Below are 21,074 nucleotides of genomic sequence, written 5' to 3' on the forward strand. Positions count from 1 at the left end.
AAAATATGAGGGCTAAACTACATGGCCTCTAAGATCCTTTCTAGTTCTAAATTTATGACCCTGTGACCCACACACTGCCTTTCAATAATTAAAAAAAATAATAATGGAACTTAAATCTTCTATACATGCCATGACAACCACCCAATTCTACATTCCAGTGAAACATTTCTTTGAATTAAGAAACGCCTAAAGGGGCCTAGACCATTTCCTGTCTGTTTGGAAAAAATTTTGTAAAGTTTAGAATGTATAAAATGGAATTCTTGAGATAGTGGTAGAAGAGGGGAGCATCATTTATTTCATTCATTCATTTACTGACCCAGCCATCCCTTCAGTGAACATCTACTGACAGCTGACCCTGTGCTTATTTAGCCCTGTGCTAGGTGCCATGAGCGATATCAGAGAAGACAGGGGCCCAGCTCCCAAATAACTTACAACCAAGTTGGTAAAACAAGACTGAGATACAAGCTGTAATTAAGGAACATACTGTGTGAACTGCAGGGAAGCACTATGGGTCACAGAGGAGGAGAGCACACGAGGGTTGCTTCATCTGATGGCTCCCAGGCCTTAGTGACGTGGGTGTGAGTCTCTAGAGCCTCCTACCATTTCCTCTGGGCCAGTGTTACCCTTCTCCATAGACCTCGGGGACGAAACATTGCTTCATTAAAGTCCTTGGCTGACTGAAATGTTTCTCAGAGGCAGGGAACAATGCCCCTGTCAGGAGCCTGACCTGGCACAAAGATGGAGGCAAATCTGGGCTTGGACTCAACTTTATACAAATGAGCATAAAGGACATTTGTGGTCAGAATCTCTCCAAACCCGAAAATTAGGAGCTGACAAGGAATTACCCCCACCGGAGAATCTCTCCCATCCTTGCCTGAACTGGTTCAGCACAAACTCAGTCTGGAATATCCACTCTGACCTGATCACACTCGTGGCAGAGCTGGTCTCTCTACTATGTATGAACACCTTGTTTCTCCGCCAAGATTTTAGGTGCCTATATGTCAGGAATGAATTTCTCTTTGGATTTCCCACATGTGTTTAATGAATACATGGATTAAACAGGCAACTTGGAGGTACAGCTGACAAAGTGATGGATCTGTAGTCAGAAAGACGAGTTCAAATCCAACCTCAAATATTTACTAATTCTGGGAACCTCCTTTCCCCTCCCATCCTCCCACTCATAGGCTTCATCCCTTTACTGATTTGAGTGGAGAATTTCTGACCTGTTCCATTTTTTTTTAACCTAAGCTGTTTGGCCCCTCCTCCAGCATCCTGGAGACCCCCTACTCCCAGTGCTTGCCAGATTAGACTGGATTTAGTTTGGATACCCAATCCGCCTTAACCCTACTGTCCCCTCAGACTTGAGCTCAAGTAATCCACCAACCTCAATCTCCCCAGAAGCAGCGGGGATTACAGGTGTATAACATGCTTAACATCCAGGTGCATTTCTGAATAGCCTTAGCTGCTGTAGCCTCCACTCATTCTTCCCTTGTTTTGAATTCCTCAGCACTTATGTATAATGTGTCCTGGGCTCAAAGATTTTAGAGCTCAAAAGAGTGCTATTAGAGCCCCAAGCTAGTCCATTGCTCTCATCTTACAGATTAAAAAACAGAAGCTCTGGGAGAGAATGTGATTTGCCCAGGATCACACAGCTCGTTAGTGGCAGAGTCCCAGCTAGGGACCCAGCTCTTTCAACTCTTTGGCTAATACTCAGCCACATCAGCAAGTTGGTGGTATATTGTTGGTATTTCTAGTATCATATCTTTGCCTTGTCTGGTCCTCTTAAAAGCAATGATATTCACTCTCTCCCTCCTTCCCTCCCTCCCTCCCTCTCCCTTTCTTCCTCTTTCTCCCTCTCCCTCTCCCTCCCCCCTCTCTTCCTCTCTTTCCCCTCACTCTCCTTCTCTTTCCTCTCCTCCCTCCCTCTCTCCCCCTCCATATAGATAGATAAATAGAATATATATATATTTAGATGTATAGTATAAGGATCTATAGCCATATATGTATATATACCTATGCATATATTTAAATGAGATATTTGTACAAAACAAAAACCACTTAGCATAGTGCCTGACACATAGCAGGCACTATATGAATACTTATTCCCATTCTTTCCATCCCCCTATATTTTCTGCTTTTCTTCTGTGCCAAACATGCATAATTCCCAAGAAATGACTGGGGACACACTTTAATAAAAATGCTTGACTTAGTGCAAGGATTCTCAACCTTTCGTCTATCATGGACCCCTTCTCAGGATATTGTTTTCAAATGCATATTTATGTATATACATATATATGCATAATTATGCAGTATTAATATATATTGTTAAAATATACTAATATTAAAACTCATAATATTACAAAGGAAAGGAAAGATTACTGAACATAAAGATGCAATCCCCCCCCCCCATCAAGTTCACAGACACCTTGCTATCTATACACGGATTGGACCCTAGGTTAAGAAATCCCTGGTTTACATAAGCAACTTAAGAGAGCATGGAATAGTTTATCTGTCAGATTTATGGACAGGGGAAGAATTTAGGACCAAAGAAGATATAGATAGCATTACAAAATGTAAAATAGATAATTTTTATTGTATAAAATTAAAAAGGTTTTGCATAAACAAAACCAATAGAACCAAAATTACAAAGAAAGCAGAAAACTGGGAAAGAATTTTTTGTAACAAGTATCACTGATAAAGACTTCATTTCTCAAAAATACAGAGAACCAAGTTAAATTTATAAAAAATACAAGTCATTCCCCAATTGATAAATGGTATGAATAGGCAGTTTTCAAAAAAATCAAAGCTATCTATAGTCATATAAAAATGCTCTAAATCACTATTGATCAGAGAAATGTAACTTTGAGGTACCACCTCACAACATACCAGAGTGACAAATATAACAAAAAAGGAAAATATTGGATGTTAGAGGGGACATGGGAAAACTGGGACACTAATGCATTTGGTGGAGTTGTGCACTGATTCAACCATTATGGAGAGCAATTTGGATCCCCCCCCCAAATAAAACTGCATACCCTTTGATCTAGCAATACCATTGCAATGTTTATATCCCAAAGACATCCTAAAAAGAGGAAAAAGACCTATTTGTACAAAATATTTATAGCAGCTTTTTTGTGGTGGCTAAGAATTAGAAATCAAAGGAGTGCCCATCAATTGGGGAATGGCTAGGCAAGCTATGGTATATGATGGTGATGGAATATTATTGTTGTATAAGAAGTGACAAGCAGGATGATTTCAGAAAGGCCTGGAAAGACTTATATGAACTGATATATAACGCAGTGAGCAGAACCAGGAGAATGTTGTGCACGGTGACAGCAATGTTGTTAGATGAAAAACTGTGAATGACTTAACTATTCTCAGCAATGCAATAAACCAAGGCAATCCCAAAGAACTAATGAAGCATACTACCCACCTCCAAAGAAAGAAGTGATATTGATCGAACACAGACTGAAGCATGCTATTTTTCACTTTATTTCTTTCATTTTTTTCTTTTATTGGAGTTTTCTTGTATAAAACTAACATGGTAATGTTTTACATAATTGCACATGTATAACATATCTGATTGCTTACTGACTCAGGGAGAGGGGAGGGGAAGAAGGAAAGGAGGAATAGAATTTGGAATTCAAAACTTTGAATAAAAAGGTTTATTATAAAAAAAATAATAAGAAGAAAGAAGTCCCTGGTTTAGAGCATTTATTGGTGATTCCTGCTTTTTCCTTGCCAAATACTTGACTTCATCTGCATCTTACCTAGACCTTAGCAGTTATCCTGAAGCTTGAGTGATTAGAACCAGATCTGAAACCCCCAGTCATTGTAGAAAAGGAGGTGTGTGTGTATGTGCATTTTCCAAATATCCCCAAACACAATAAAGAACACGAGATGTCAGCCAGAAAGGAGACATAGAAGGACTCTAAAGTTGATTCTTGTTCTGCTCAGTGACTTGCTGTGATTCAGTTTCTTCATCTGAAAAACAAAGGGATTGGACTAGACAGCTTCTGAGGCCTCTCCCAGGTCTTACATCTGTGATACTATGAGGGAACTTTGGTGAAGAAGAGTTGGCTGTATTGAAACTCTTGTTCCAGGAAACATTTGACAAGATCTCATGGAAGAAAAAAAAATAGTTTTGTTTATTAATTAGGATCATGGGATTTAGAGCTGGAAGGGATCTTAGAAACCATCTAATCTAACCCCCTCATTTTACAAATAAGGAAGCTGAATCCCAGAGAAAGGAAGTGACTTATATAAGGTCACTAAGGTCATCCTACTTCAAATCCCGAGCTCTTTGCTCTATACATCTTATGGGTTAGGCGGCCATCCAGAATAGAATATATTCACATCAGAGGCAGAAGAAAAAGAACACCTCTGTGAGAGGAAAGATAACCTGGGCATGGTAGTCATGCATGTGACTGAACATTTCTGAGGGCTCCCTCAATTGCCAACTTGCTCATTTTACACCGCACATGTTTGGCTGCCAATACAACTCCATCATTCCTGCTGTTGCCATCTGTCCACTCCATTGCTCAAATGAGCAGTCTCTGGAGGAGATTCTTTTCATCTCAGACTGGCAGAAGGTTCTGTTTTGGACCACGCCGGGTCAATACTCTCAGTCTATGAGATTGGCAAAAGCTGCCACTATTCAAAGGGGGAAATTGCTCTTCAAGCTGGCTGAGTTATATTTTATATGCAAAGAGGACACCACTGACCAGTCATCAAGATCGAGTGATTTTGGAAGAGGAGTGGATCTTGGCTAAGCTCACCTCCCCACACTTTTAGACTCATTATGCTATATTCCTCCTCAATATGCTTCAATGGTTTCCCATTGCGAACAGGATAAAGCCCAAGGTCTTATGCCTGGCACATTTGGGGAATGACCAGTAATTCCTGTTTGGCTGAAGCATATTGTTGTTGTTCAGTCATTTTAGTCGTGTCTGATGCTTCATGATCCTATTTGGGACTTTCTTGGCAAAGATACTAGAGTGGTTTGCCATTTTCTTCTCTAGTTCATTCTACAGATGAGGAAACTGAGGCAAATGGGTTCAGTGATTCTCCTAGGGTCACACAGATAATAAATGTATGAGGTCAGATTTGAACTCAGGTCTTCCTGACTCCAGGAGAAGAGCTCTATCCACTGTGCCACCACCCTGTCCTTTGTGAACAGTAGAGAAGGAGACAATAAACAGCGAGATACTGAAGGGCAATCATCTGCTGGAGGAGGCAGGATGGAACAGGGTGACTTGTACAGATGGCTAGGTTTGGCCATCACTTTCTGAGAGACAGGGGTGAAGGAGGATATAGGGACAGAAGGCATCTGAATGACAAGAGATGAAAAAGAGGAGAGAAGAGAAAGCTCACAGCAAAATGGCCTCATTTGTTTTTCCATAAAACATAAGGCAAAGTTCTCAGCTGAGAGGGTGAAGGAGGGGAAGCCATGGGAAGCTTCAGGAGGCATTAAGGTTTGGAAGAACTCCTGTGGAGAGGGACTGGTCTTCAACTATGTTAAGAACATATGTCAGGGGAAGCTAGGTGGTGCAGTGGATAGAGCACTGGCCCTGGAGTCAGGAGTACCTGAGTTCAAATCCGGCCTTAGACACTTAACACTTACTAGCTGTGTGACCCTGGGCAAGTCACTTAACACCAATTGTCTCACTAAAAAAAAAAAAAAAAAGAACACATGTCTCGACACAGTTGTTTCATCTACACTATAAACTCAGCACCTATATTCATCTCATCTTTCTGTCTAAACCATTGCATCACCTAGGATTTCTGTAAGGTAGTAATGAAAGAAAGAAGACTACAAAGGTAGGTTAGGGCCAGATCTTAGAAGACCTGCAAGGCCAAGCAAAGGGGTTTGAACTCTACTTAATATTCAGTGCACAATTAGCTTTTTGCATAGAGGAGTGGCATGATTGGAGGAAGATTACTCTGGTAGTAAGGGGGCATAGAAGATGGGTTAAAAGGGAAGACTGACTGGACTCAGGTTTTGTGACCACAAACTCTTCCCTCAAGTAAGAGGAGGCAGAAGAGATAGTGTAAAGAAAGGAGGTAGGAGGGCTGAAGAAAGAATTTGAAGGAAAATAGTTGTCCCTTGCAAGATACAACTTTCCCCATAGCAGTTTTGATATATTGAGGGTGGAGATAAAAAATTAAATAAGAATTTGAGGAGTTTTGCAGATGACATGTGAAGGCCAGCAGATGACACAGAAAAAGTTTAGCAACTCAGAAATGCATAAAATACATGTATGGTATATACATATAGTATTGTATGATATCAACAAATTTTATCTTTTAATACCACTATAATTCAGACTTCTTCTCTGGTATGAAGGGCCCCAAATTTTTATTAAGATTTTCCAGATTTTTGGGGGCGCTATGCCCCTAATCCTGGTGATGTAGAAGGGATAACTGTAGTTACACTGGGGGAGAAAGAAGAACCAGTAAAGGAGATAATAAAAAAATCAAGTCTATCAATAGGAAAAGGGAGGTCAGAAAGTTCAAAGGAAAGCTAGGGTAGTGCAGTGTTATGGAAAAAAAAGAATAAACAAGTATTTATTAAGCATTTACTGGGGCAGCTAGGTGGTACAGTGGAAAGAGTGCCGGGCCTGGAGTCAGGAAGACTCATCTCCCTGAGTTCAAATCTGGCCTCAGACACTTACTAGCTGTGTGATCTGTCACGTTATACTGTTTGCCTCAGTTTCCTCATCTGTAAAATGAGCTGGGAGGGGCAGCTAGGTGGCACAGTGGATAGAGCACAGGCCCTGGAGTCAGGAGGACCTGAGTTCAAATCTGACCTCAGACACTTGACACTTATTAGCTGTGTGACCCTGGGCAAGTCACTTAACCCCAATTGCCTCAAATATATATATATAAAAGAATGTAAAATGAGCTGGAGAAGGAAATGGCAAACCACTCCATCATCTCTGCCAAGAAAACCCCAAATGGAGTCCTCAAGAGTCAAATACAATGGAAAAGAATGAACAAAAAAACCCCATTTACTACATGTGCCATTCATAGTGCCAAGTGTTGGAGGTACAAATACAAAATGCAGCCACGGCCCCGAAGGGGATGATATTTCTTTTTTTTTTTCTTATGTATGAGGTATATGATATTTCTAATAAGGGGGAGGGTGTGTTTTAGACTGGGAAGGGGTCACAGGGATAGTGAGAGGAACCACTGGGAGAGCAATTCATGTGGTGGCAAGATAGACCAGCAGAGCTAAATCCTCTAGGACATGGGCATGCTCTCTGGAGGTCTGAAGGGTACAGCTAAAGGGCAGAGCCAAGAAGATGGCTCAGATGGAATGTGAGTGTGGCTGGAGCCAACTAGATATAGTGGGTGAAGTGAGTTTGTACTCACACACGCACCAGTCAGGATAGCGCCAGTTCCAGGGCAGGAATTTTTGAGCCAAATAGCTTGAGTCCCCCAAGGCAGAGTGTCTGGAGGTTGGCTGATTCAGGGACAGCACTGATAGCAAGATGATGGCTAGGATGGAACGCGAAGCTTGGCCAGGACCAGCTGGGCTATGCAAATTTGTGCTTGTGTACCTACCAATCAGAACAGTGGGGGCCTCAGCATGCAAGCTCCAGAGCCCAGTGTGTTAAATCACCGAAGCACTGTTTCTGGAAGCCAAGAGAGGACTTTTAAGAAGAGGCTGATCCACGGCAATAAATTCTATACAAAGTTTAAATAGGAGGAAGCCCGGGGAAAATAGTCAGCAATTCTGAGGTTACCAGGAATCTTAGAAAGTGGTAGGGGTAAAGTCAGACTGTATTAGGGATGAGAAGTAAGGACAGAGTGAAGAAATGGAAGCAGGGAGGATAGACTAACCCAGTATGCAGCACCTAACATAATGTCTTACAGGCGAGCCTTACTCAAGAAATGTCTGTTGATTGACTAAACCATTTAGATTTTCTCACCAAACCCCCTCTTTAAAGCAGAACTTGTTTTGAGGGGGCATGCTGGGGTTGGGGTATTATTTGTGTGTATGAAACAGGAAAAAGCCAACTAGCCTAGGTGCATATTGGGCCCATAACTCTACCAGGAGTATACTCAAGTCAGCTCTAACCAGAGAGCCTTGGAGATCATATTGTTAAATTTTCAGTGTATTTACACCTTGGAGAACAGCAAATGCAACAAATCAGGGCTTGTTTTACAATTTTATTGATTGTTTAGACTTTTTGTTAGATTAGTGGTTTTGTTGGTTGGACTCTTTGTGACCCATTTAGGGTTTTCTTGGCAAAGATACTGGAGTGGTTTGCCATTTCCTTCTCCAGCTTATTTTACAGATGAGGAAACTGAGGCAAATGAGGTGAAGTGACTTGTCAAGGGTTACAGGGCTAGAACGTGTCTGAGGCTAGATTTGAACTCAGGTCCTCCTGACCCTAGGGCTGGCATCTAGCTTCTACCTAGCTGCCTCCAGATTAAACTCAAAGTATGTCCTGCACTTTTCTTCCTCCCGGGAGAAATGATTGTTAGACATTTACCAGTACAGCCCTGCCTCAGTACCACGTGGGCCAGCACCACCCCAACTGGAAGCGGATCAGGCTATAGGCTGTGATTTGAAGGGTAGGCCTGATCTGACCAAAAATATCATTCTATCACAATGCCGAAAGTTCACCATTAGCCTCATTAACATTTATGCATTCTAACTGAGTTAAAGCATTATATAACTGGGAAATGGCAACCCATTAGTGAGCTAACTTGCTGCCAGGGTTCACCTGAGTAACCCATTAAGATTCTGTGATTTTTATGCACAAAATTAAAAGCATTTACAACTGTAAAGGCTGATTACTATTACATGTGCTGCAAGAGAGTTCAGACAAAGGAGCAAAGTGATTGCAGATATTTCTCATTTGCTAAAATACATAACCACAGCTGGGCTCAAGAGACTGTATTTGACAGCTGAATATCGTAGACACTGTGATTTCTGGCCTTCCCCAAGGCCCACTGACACAAAATATAGCTCCCTAATGCCTGAAATTCCACAAAGAGAGTCATTCTTTTGGTGTAAAGCCAGGCTTAAATGCAAACAGTCCCCATGGGTCAGGATAAGATAACTTTTATCAGTCACTTACCCTTTAGAACAAATGAGTTTTGCATTCCTTCCTCTGAGCAGGTTTTTTATGAGGTCAATAGGGAGAGCGTTGGAATCAACAGGGCACTGAGCACCTGTTACTAAGGAAAGAAAAATAGTAGAACAGGAAGGATGGGCAGAGAAGACAAGCCATGCCCACTTCATAGGACTGTTCAATACAATTTAAGAAGCAATTATTAAGCAACTACTATCTGCCAGGCACCATGTTTAATACCAGAAATACAAAGATAAACATGATAAAATCTCCCTTTAAGGGATTTATGTTCTACTGGACATGGATAAATAAATATAAGATATATGCAAAATAGACACCAAAGCATTTGTGGGGCAAAGCAGGGCAGGGCACTCAGAATCAGGAAAATCTGGAAAGGCCTCTACAGCAAGGTAGCATTTAAGCTGAACCTTGTGGGTAATTAGGAGTTGTAAGAGGTGGATATGAAGAGAGAAGGGACATTCCAGATATGAGGAACAGTTTGAGGAAAAACTTGGAGGTGGAAGATGGAACCCCATGTATGGAGAGCTGTAAGTGGGCCAGTTTAGCCAGAACATAGAGTGTATGGGATAGAATAATAAGAAACAGAAAACTGTGAAAGGCCTTGTGTGTGGAAAAGAGGGGTTTGTCTTTTCACTTCAAGCTCCTTGAGTAGAAGAGTGACACAATTAGACCTGTGATATAAGAGTATCAATTTGTCAGGGGGGTAGAGAGAGGAAAGGCTGGATACCAGGAAGGCAGTTCAGAGGCTACTGTACCAGTCTAGGTGAGAGGTACTAATTCCAATTCAGTTCAATAAACATTGATTAAGCACCTACTATGTGCCAGGAACTATGCTAAGCCCTGGGGATATAAAGAGGCAAAAGATAAGTCCCTGCCCTCAAAGAGCTTACTATCTAATGGAGGAGACCACATGCAAAAAATATATAGAAAGCAAGCTATGTACAGGATAAATAGGAAATCATCGAAATGGGAAAGCAGTGGAATTAAGAGGGGTTAGGGAAGACCTCCTGTAGGTGGTGAGCTTTTAATTGGCACTTAAAGGAAGCCAGGGAGGTCTGAGGTCAGAGAAGAAGGAGAATATCCCAGGCATGGGGAGCCAGAGAGAATTCCTGGAGCCATGAGATGGAGTGTAGAACAGCCAGGATGCAAGAGTGTGTATTGGAGAATAAGGTGTAAAAAGACTAGAAAGATGGGAGGGGGTTTGGTTATGAAGGACTTTGAATGCATCTGGGAGCCACTGGAGTTTATGGAGAGGGGAGGTGTGCTTTAGGAAAATCACTTGAGTGACTGAATGGAAGATGGAATAGAGCAGGGAGAGACTTGAGGCAGGCAGAGCTACCAGCTGGCTATTGCAATAGTCTAGGTGTGAGGTGATGAGGGCCTGCACCAGAGCTGTAGGGCAGTGTCAGGAGAGAAGGGGGCATATTGGAGAATTATGTGAAATCAGCAGGCCTTGTCAACATAAGGGACTGGAGTAGTATAGTATGAACAAGAGAGAAAGGGTCAGAAGTGAGAGGTGTTGCCTAGAGGAAAATGAAAACAACAAAGCAGGATCATTGCTCCCAGGGCTATGGGTTAGCCTCAGCCAACCAAACCAGGCCATGCATAAATCCAAGACTTTCCCCCAGGGCTGCTTCTGACCTTCCAAACCTTCCCTGGCCCTACATTTCCATGCTGCAGAGTGGGGCACCTAACTTTCCGGTCTGAGATCCCAGTCTGACTGTGGCCTTTCTTTTCCCTTTGAGATTTATCACTAAGGATCCAAGGTCTAGCTTCTTCTGCTGTGAACATGTAGGGAAGCATGAGTCTGGCTGGGACCTTGGTTGAGACAAAGAACAATGAATAGAAAAAGGGGCAAACATGTGACCATGGAAGGAATGTGGCAGTATCAGCTGAAGCTGAGAGTATAAGTTTGAAGGGAATGACTGGTCTCACTCAAAGATTTCTGGAACAAGAGACAGAAAGAACTAGGGACATCATTCTAGATTTGGGCTCAAGAAGGTGTGGGTTCAAATCCCACCTCTGACACTCATTATATATCCACAAACAAATCACTTAAGCTCTCTGTGCCTCAGTTTCCTCATCTGTCAAATGTGAATAATAATGCCCAGAACATAGCTCACAGTGTTGCTGTGAGGTTCAAATTTTTAAAATGTATGTAAAGTGTCTTATAAGTTTTAAAGATATAGATATATGCGTGTATGTATGTATGTGTGTATGTATGTGCTAAGCTCTAGGGATACAAAAAGAAGCTAAAGACAGTCTCTGACAGCGAGGAGCTTACAATCTAATGTGGAAGACAACATACAAATATATACAGAGCAAGCTATTAACAGGAAATAACTAAAATAGAGAATATACACACATACATGTATACGCACATATGTACTCATATACTTACATATGTATATGTGTATCTGCCCTCTTTTACTATAGATATATACATATATATGAAAGGCAGCTAGATGGTTCAGTAGATAGAGTGCTGCGACTGGAGACAGGAAGACCTAGATTAAAATCCAGCCTTAGACATTTACTAGCTGTTACTCTGAGCAAGTCACTTAACCCTGTTTGCTTTAGTTTCCTCCTTTGTACAACTGGAGAAGGAAATGGCAAACCACTCTAGTGTCTTTGCCAAGAAAACCCCAAATGGGATCACAAAGAGTTGGACATGACCAAACAACAAATACACACACACATACATGTATGTGTGTACACACGTGTGTACATATGTGGATATGTATATGTGAACATACATATTTATATATTTATGTTTACGCTACTATTATCTAGGAAATGAGCTTGTCCCACTCACCTTCCTTAGCCATTCTTCCTCCTCACTTCCTACAGTGAATTTACTGAGAGAAGTTAAGGGTCCAATCCAGCTCCCCACCCCCACCCCAAAAGGAAACAACAGAAATGATCTAAAATCTCTGACCTGCTTCCTGGGCTACATTTCACAACAACAACAGGCAACAAGGAAGAGAGGGAGGAAGAAAAGGCTTGAGGGTTAAGGGGACGATTACATTGTCTGGACCAGTTTAGAACAACCCATTCCAAGTGACCTGGGAAAAGTCCTTCAACAGTGCCACTTGCTAGTTATGGTGAGCTGGAGTGGAAAGAATGTTCATTGTGCATAAGCACTCCTGTTCTTGTATCATTCTGTTCTTCTGCTCTGCCTCAGGGCAGGGGGACCTCAAACCTCTGGTGCTACAGTAGACAGTGTTGGATCAGGCAGTGATCCTTTCAGAGCACAGGGGCAAAGGCTACAGACCTTTAGTTCTAGAATTCACTTTCACAACAACCCACCATTATGATGCTCTATTTGTTTGCTGCTTTTCACACCAAAATAGGCCCATAAAGTAAGAAGATACTTAAATCCCTGAGAGGCTCCTCTAGAGGGAGGGGATTTGTATTATTTAAGTGTCAGGAAATGGGGAAGCTGAGGGGCTGAAAAGGGAGATGCATAGGCTCCCATAATTCTCACCACTAAAGGAAGCTAGGTCAGTTGATATAGTCAAAGGTTTTAACCACACATGAGACGTTAATGTATTAACAATATGTTAATACCCAGTGATTTCTTTATTAAATGTGAATACTTCTCCACTGCCCAAGGCTTAATTATTTAAAACCCTTTAAGGGCACTGACCAATTCTTCCTCTTCTGATGGCATTGCTACCTTCTCAATCAGAGAGATGTATTCTTTTTTATGGTTTAACATTTAATATTTTAATTACATGTAAAAACAATTGTTAACATTAAGGTTTTTTTTTTTAATTTGAGCTCCAAATTTTCTCCCTGCTTCTGTCTCCTATCCCTTCACTGAGAAGGCAAGCAGTTTGATATAGGTTATACATGTTCAGTCATGCAAAACATATTTCCATATCAGTTATGTTGTGAAAGAAAAAACAGACAAAAAATAAAAAACAAACCCCAAAGAAAATAAAGAAAGCAAAATAAAGTATGCTTCACTCTGCATTCAGACTCCATCAGTTCTTTCTCTGGAAGTAGAATTTTTATCATGAATCCTTTCAAATTGTCTTAGATCATTGCATTGCTGAGAATAGCTAAGTCATTCACAGTTGACTATCATAAAACATTGCTGTTGTTGTGTACAATATTCTCCAGGTTCTGCTGCCTTCATTTTTCCTTACTTTGTGTAAGTATCCTGCTTGGTATTTTTAGAGCACAAGAGTATTCCATCACAATCATATATGCTGCAACTTGTTCAGCCATCCCCCAATTGATGGGCATCCACTCAATTTCCAGTTCTTAGCCACCACAAAAAGAGCAGCTATAAATATTTCTGTACATATAGGTCCTTTTGCCTTTTTTAAAAAATCTCTTTGGATACAGACCTAGTAGTAGTATTGCTGGGTCAAAGGGCATGCACGGTTTTATAACCGTCTGGGAATAGTTCCAAATTTCAGAGAGATATTCATACTTACTAAAGGAATTGCTGGTGTAATGCCTTGTCTGTTAACAGATTGTCAGCTATGTTTGCATCTTGTGATAAAATCAGCTAGAAGAGGGGGGAAGGAATAAATTCTCTCTTCCTGACTCTATGATCCAGATTACTGTTACACTTTTGTTTATTTTCTGTTGTTGTTTTTGAGATGGTTGTGCAACAGTGGAAGTCCTGGGGAGAGAAGTCTCATTCTACTTTTGCCTTCCCGGCTACCTCACATAGAGAGTGTGTATGGAGTCACAGGGTTGCTGTGTCTGAGTCACGCCTCCTTCCAAGGAGCCCAGGTGCATTCAGCTTATACTACCACAGGGAGAAAGCAATAAGGCTGCCTTGATATTAGATTCAGACTCTTAGGAGGCCTTTATTCAATCAACAATGAATGATCAATATCAGAACTAGCCTAGTATGGGTTATTTGAATAGTATCAGCTGACCTGGGCCAGTCCCTGTGTCTAAAGTAGGAAACATTAAGTCACCATGCAGTGAAGACCCTTACTCAGTCTGTGTTTCTATCCCAGGCCTTCTGTTCTCCTTCTTCCCCAGGACAAGTCCAACAGATCCCTGTAAAAGAGGTGAGGAACATCACCTCTGCCTCACAGCTAGAAACTGTATGCAAACAACTGATGGAACTTCAACAACAGAAACTTCCAAGGTCCTATTCAATACCAATACTTGTATAAATACAAAATGATTTCAAAAAGTTGAGAGTGCTAAATAGGGGGACCTCGGGATGTGGGCCCTGAGATATGCTTCTAAAGAAGCCAGGACTTGGGGGCAGCTAGGTGGTGCAGTGAATAAAGCACTGGCCCTGGATTCAGGAGGACCTGAGTTCAAATCCAGCCTCAGACACTTGACACTAGCTGTGTGACCCTGGGCAAGTCACTTAACCCTCACTGCCCCACCAAAAAACAAAAATTTCAAAAAAAGAAGCCAGGACTTGAGCTATCTGCCCCGCCCCTTTCTCAAATCCATCTTAAGTCACTGGAAACTCTGCTCTACTGTCCTTCCCAATTGTAGCAGTCTGTACCACCCCCAACCCCTTTGACTCTCCGATTGGTAGAGATCAGAACATCTGGACAACCAGAAAATAGTTGCTAGATAAGTGTAAGGAGGCAGTTGTGCCCCAGTGGATAGAACACTAGGCTTAGAATCAGGAAGACTCATCTTCCTCTGACACACATTAGCTGTGTGACCCTGGGCGACTTGCGTAACCCCATTTGTTTCAGTTTCCTCATCTGTAAAATGAGCTGGAAAAGGAAATGGTAAACCTCTCCAGTATCTTTGTCAAGAAAACCCCAAAATGTGGTCACCAAGAGTTGAACATGACCGAAACAACTTAATAACCATGATAAAAGTATGGGAAAGCCCCCAGTAAATCACAAAGATGATTTACTGGATAGGTCTGGATAGGGCCCTAAATTGCAAAGTCACATACCCAAGTGGGAACTGTCCCAAAGTCACCCCTTTCTCCAGCCCCAGGTTCTAAGTACTGAGTGTGGGTCAAGCCAACAGGCTGGTAAAAATGATTACTGCCTTCTCCCAGGAATCTTCCACCTGCTAGATCTATCAAGCAGGAAAAGAAGAAAGCTCTAGGGAAGGAGAAGTTCTAGCGGCATAAAGATGATCCGGTCTATGATCTCTGTGCCTATTTCAGACTTTTGTTGTCCAAAGTTTGGCCATCGAAAAATACCCTCATCTGGTTATAACATTTTCCTATTGGAATGAACTACCTTTTATACTCTTGTTTGGCTTTGCTGGAACCAGGAGTGATGTACAAGAGAGATGCCCCCAAGGCTACTGAGGTAGATGGAGCTGTTGACCTCTACGCTAAATTCCTTGACGTTATTACGTGTTCTCCAGTCTTATATGCCTGGTTTTTTTCCATAGTTTTCCTGTTCTCTAGCCCCACCATGCTTCATGTCAGGCTGTCCCATCTCTCTGCTTTTATCAGAATGCCAGCCTCCAGACAGCCCCAAATTCCTCTTCTCATTTGCTGCTTCCAATCTGCTCTGGGCTAGGAATCCGATAAGCAAAGCTTGTTAGAACTGTTTGTACTATAAGAGCAAATAGTTCTGAATAGGAAATTAATAGAAAGTGCCATATGAGTGAATGCTATTTTTATTATGAGAGAATGAGTGGTGAAGACCTGAAGCAGAAATGGGAAGATAACTCTTTCTTGAAGTTTGGCCATGAACGAGAAGAGACTGAATGGAAGAATTTTTTGTTCTGGTTTTTTTTTTTTCAGGACAATGGGGGTTAAGTGACTTGCCTAGGGTCACATAGCTAGTAAGTGTCAAGTGTCTGAGGCCGGATTTGAACTCAGGTACTCCTGAATCCAGGGCTGGTGCTTTATCCACTGCACCACCTAGCTGCCCCCTTTTGTTCTGTTTTAAGGAGAAAAGAGATCTGACCACATTTGTAGGCAAAGAAGGAAAATTGCCTCAAGTGAAGATGCATAAGTGTGGAGATTGATGATGAGATATTAGAACAGAGCAGATTCTGAAAATCAAACTGTATGAATGGACATCATGATTATTCTTATTATGTGGAGAGAGTGGGTGGTGAGAGAGGAAACAAGCACATATAATCAAATCTAATATAATCCAATGTTCTAAAAAGGGAAAAGAATGCTCACTTTGAGCTGGGGTACTCAGGGAATCATGGGGGTTAGAGGTGGATGTTTAGAGAGCCCCCGATTCAAGTTCCTCACTTTAGAGATGGGGAAACTGAGGCCAGGGAGGTGAAACACCTAGTCTGGTGTCACATAAGTTGTCAAAGGCAGAGCTGGCACTAGAACCCTTGACTCACAGTTTCCAGTTTGCTGATCTCTCAGCTACAACCTTCATAGAAGGGAGGAATTTGAGCTAGGACAAGAATGTGGCTAAATAGAAAGGATGGCTAAGTGGTTCCCAGGTGTAGGATGGCATGAGCAAATGCATGGAGATTTGTATAAAGTGAGTGTGGAAGGAATAGCAAGAAGGCAGACCTTGACAGGAGTGGAGTAGATAGGATGAAGTCAGATTCTAGACGGCCTTAAATGCCAGGATAAAGGGAAAATGAAGAAAATGTGACGCGAGGAGGCTGAAGGTCCTTAGGGGATGGTAAAACATGATGAATTTTGGTTGGCAGACTAGCCTTCTCCCAGTCTTCATCCACATCCCCACCCCCAACTCCAGGCCCAAGAAAATAAAATCAAATGTTAAGCATAATTGGAAAAATGCCAGTATGCCTAACTCAATGTTTCCTCTGGCCCTGTCATCCTCCTAAAGTCTTCTACCACTAACCTGTTCCATGTGAAGCCCATTTTCTGAGGCCTGCAAAACACCTTTCATGTCACCCACGGGGAATTAGACCCTTACCATTCCAAGCTGACTAGCACACGGACAGACAACAAAACGTTTTAGGAGCTTACCTTGAGGGAGATTAGATTTAAGAGAGAATTCTGTGTTTGGTAACGATCAGGACCATGTTCTCTGAACATATTCCTATGTGAAAAACACCATTCCCGTTACTTGATGAGAGCCCAGAAGATTCAGCAGACTGCTACAAAGACAGAAAAGAATAGCTTCAATTAACTGGATGGTTTTTTAATTTTTAAAAGTAGTTTTCTTTTTCTTTTTTTTTTGGTTGGGCAATGGGGATTAAATGACTTGCCCAGGGTCACACAGCTAGTAAGCGTCAAGTGTCTGAGGTCAATTTGAGCTCAGGTCCTCCTGAATCCAGGGCTGGTGCTTTATCCACTATGCCACCTAGCTGCCCCCTAACTGGATATTTTGATGGCTCCATGGCCTCATTGATATGGGTTACTCTGTCCCACGGTACCGATCATGACCCGTCTTTTCATACTGGATGACACTTTGCTATATCCTCCCATCTCTCCTCCACTGGGGATCCAACCAAAAGGGATTATTTCCTTTTTTTGTCTTTAGGTCCCCAGAGGCTAATGGTGCTTGGCACATAGATGTTTGAGAAATACTTGAGTGATTCCTGTTACTCTCTTGACATAGTGTGGACACCAAAGGGTATCATCTCATCATGTTATTCCTTTTTTTTTTCTTTTTTAACCTAGCATTTATACAGAGCTCTAAGATTTGCAATGTACTTTATACACGTTAACTCAATTGGTTCTCACAGCTCTATGATGTGGGTGCTATTATTATCCCTGCTTTAGCATGCACAGCAGCCACCTCTGCAGATGGGCTAAACCAGGTTGAGGGTAACTGACAGGCCTCAAACCTGTCAGTGAGGTAGGGGGGGATGTCTATCCCAAGCATGTGAAGACTTCTCCTGAGGGAATGAGCAGATGAGAACAATTTGTTTCTACAGCCATAAAGGCGGCTGAAGGAGGCGCTGTGGAGCCCTTAGAACTTGGTCAGACATCAAAGATGCCAATGTCACCCACTGTACCCTGGGCCATCACCACTCATCTTGACCGTCGTCCTGCAGCTAGACTTTGTTGTCTCAGGAAGAGAGAATGAGGCCAATGACTTTGTGTAACTGCCTCACCCAAATCCAATTCACACACAAGCTAAGATATCACCCATGATGTCACTGGTCCTCTTTGGACAAATAACATTATTATCTCCATTTTGCAGATGAGGAAATTGGGGCACAGAGAGGTTATGTAACTTGCCCAGGTTTACAGAGCTAGTCAGCATCTGAGGTTGGATTTAAACTCGGGTGTTCCTGACTCCAAGGCTCCTAGCTGCCCTTAGATTGCCTCGCTAAATGACTGGCCTACTTCCTTTTCTGGTTCTATATTTCTCTAATGACATCCTTTATGGTACTTCTCTAGCACAATGATTCATTTGTATTATATTGTAGCCTATTCATAACTTGCAGTTAGAAGTTACTTCAGTGGCCGTCTAGTCAAATGGTCAATGAGTGTGCCAGATGCTATGGTAAGTGCTGTAGATACAAAGAAAGGTAAAAGACAGTCCCTGCCCTCAAGCAGCTCAAAATGTAGTTCAATCCATACATGAAAAAGGAATACCCATTATAACATAGCCAATAATTGGTCACCTAGCCTTTGTTTTAGGTCCTATAAAGAGAAGGAACCCATTCTTCTCCCAGTAACCCATGCCACTTTTTCTTTTCTTTTCTTTTCTTTTCTTTTCTTTTCTTTTCTTTTCTTTTCTTTTCTTTTCTTTTCTTTTCTTTTCTTTTCTTTTCTTTTTTGGTGGGTCAATGAGGGTTAAGTGACTTGCCCAGGGTCACACAGCTAGTAAGTGTCAAGTGTCTGAGGCTGGATTTGAACTCAGATCCTTCTGAATCCAGGGCCAGTGCTTTATCCACTGGCACCACCTAGCTGCCCCCCTGCCCATCCCACTTTTGTTGCTGTTCATTCATTTTTAGTCACATCTGACTCTTTGTGACCTCATTTGGGGTTTTCTTGGCAAAGACACAGGAGTCATTTGCCATTTCCTTCTCCAGTTCATTTTATAGATGAGGAAGCTGGGGCAAACAGGATGAAGTGCCTTGCCCAAAGTCACACAGCTAGTAATTGTCTGAGGATAGATTTGAACTCAAGTCTCTATCCATTACACCACCCAGATACCCTATCCTATATTCCACTTTTGGACAGCTTTAATTATTAGCAAGTGTTTTCTGACATCAAGTCTAAATTTCTTTCTTTGTAAGTCCCATCCATGTCTCCTGTTTCTGCCTCCTGGGGTCAAATAGAACTTATATTTTGCATGAATCTCTTCATTACCCTCTGGGTGACACAACTTCTTCAGAGGTGTGGGTATGCCATGACTTGAAGCCTTACAGCATTACTGGAAGAATAATGATGTTAAAAAGATGTGCCTTTCACCTCCCTCCTTCTTTCAGAGGTGGGTGACTGAGAGTGTAGAACACTGTGTATCAGAATTCAGAATTCATCTGCTTTGGGTGTGTTGCTTCTAATGAGGTCCTTTTGTGGGAAGCAATTGCTTTGTTTTTCTGTCTCCAGAAGGCAGTACAGTGACTTGCACCAAGTTGTTCATTCATTTTTCAGTCATGTCCAACTCTTCATGATCACATGTGCGGTTTTCCTGACAAAGATACTGGGGTGTCTTACCATTTCCTTCTCCAGCTCATTTTACAGATAAAGAAACTGAGGCAGACTGCTTTTGATATTCTGGTTAATTTTGCTAAACTTTTATTTTTCTCTTTTTTATTCTTTATTTGGCAAACTTTGGTCTGCTGGATTTGGTCCTTGGAGCTGTAGTTTGCCAACTCTTGTTATGAGGGATGGAGAGAGTTATACTGGGAAATGTAGGTGTTATATAAACTATGAAAACAAAAGACGTCCATAACATTTTATTTTTAAAAAGATGGGTCTTTTTCATAAAGGAAATTTAGGGTTGATAAGAAACCCTGTGCAATTCCCCAAAAGAATTCATTTCATTTTCCTTCTGTTTAATTCTGGGCCCTATTTATTGCCCAACCACAGAGTCTGTTGTATACATACATACTAATGCACCAGCTTTATGCTTTGTCCATTCGAATGTATATCACAATTCAGACAAGAAGCATTTTTCAATTTTTCATCCATTTGGTATTGTATATCTGGATAGTTAGGCCAAATTCTTTTGAGTGATCATCTCATTTAGCAGGCTTCACAATGTTTTTGCAATCAAGCTGTTTCCAGGGCTTGATGTAGTCATCCACAAGAAGGAGCATTGGAAGGTCCTCATCATCTGCATGGATGTCTTCTATTTGGACCCTATACTAAACATTCTCTATGATAGTGGAACTAGCCTTGGCCAGCATATAGATCCACTGGGACTTAGCTCACAGAAAGTGCTTAAAAATGTCTGCCTGATTGTTATACATTTCACATGATATATAACTTCATCTAAGAATGCTGATCAAGAAAACATTATCTAAACCCAAAGACTCCAGCTTCTGGGATAGGAACTCAGTATTTGACAAAAACTGCTGGGAAAACTGGAAGATAGTATGGCAGAAATTAGGCATAGACCAACATCTTACACCTTATACTAAAATAAGGTCAAAATGGATACATGATTTAGACATAAGAGGTGATACCATAGGTAAATTAGGAGAGGAAGGAATAGTCTACCTTTCAGATCTTTGGAAAGGAGAACAGTTTATGACCAAACAAGAGATAGAGAATATTATGAAATGCAAAATGGATGATTTTGATTACACTAAATTAAAAAAGTTTCTCTACAAACAGAAGCAATGCATCCAAAATTAGAAGGGAGGCAGAAAGCTGGGAAACAATTTTTATGACAAGTACTTCTGATAAAGGCCTCATTTCTAAAATATACAGGGAACTAAATCAAATTTATAAGAATCCAAGTCATTCTCCAATTGAGAAATGGTCAAAGGATATGAACAGGCAGTTTTCTGATGAAGAAATCAAAGCTATCTATTCCTATATGAAAAAATGCTCTAAATCACTATTGATTAGAGAGATGCAAATTAAAACAACTCTGAGGTACCACCTGACACCTATCAGATTGGCTAAAATGACAAAAAAGGAAAATA

General features: G+C 41.4%; 1 protein-coding gene across 5 annotated transcripts in view; it reads right to left on the reverse strand.

The window, feature by feature from the left end:
* MAPK4 (mitogen-activated protein kinase 4) overlaps positions 1 to 21,074 on the reverse strand; it is a 229,399-nt gene that overhangs the window by 152,123 nt on the left and 56,202 nt on the right. For all 5 annotated transcript variants that reach the window (XM_043978131.1, XM_043978127.1, XM_043978129.1 and 2 more), the window contains one exon: positions 16,987 to 17,117. The gene's annotated coding sequence lies outside the window, so the exon portion shown is untranslated. The remainder of the gene's footprint in view (positions 1 to 16,986; positions 17,118 to 21,074) is intronic.

Source organism: Dromiciops gliroides, chromosome 1 (genome assembly GCF_019393635.1).
Source record: "Dromiciops gliroides isolate mDroGli1 chromosome 1, mDroGli1.pri, whole genome shotgun sequence".
Lineage (NCBI taxonomy): Eukaryota > Metazoa > Chordata > Mammalia > Microbiotheria > Microbiotheriidae > Dromiciops > Dromiciops gliroides.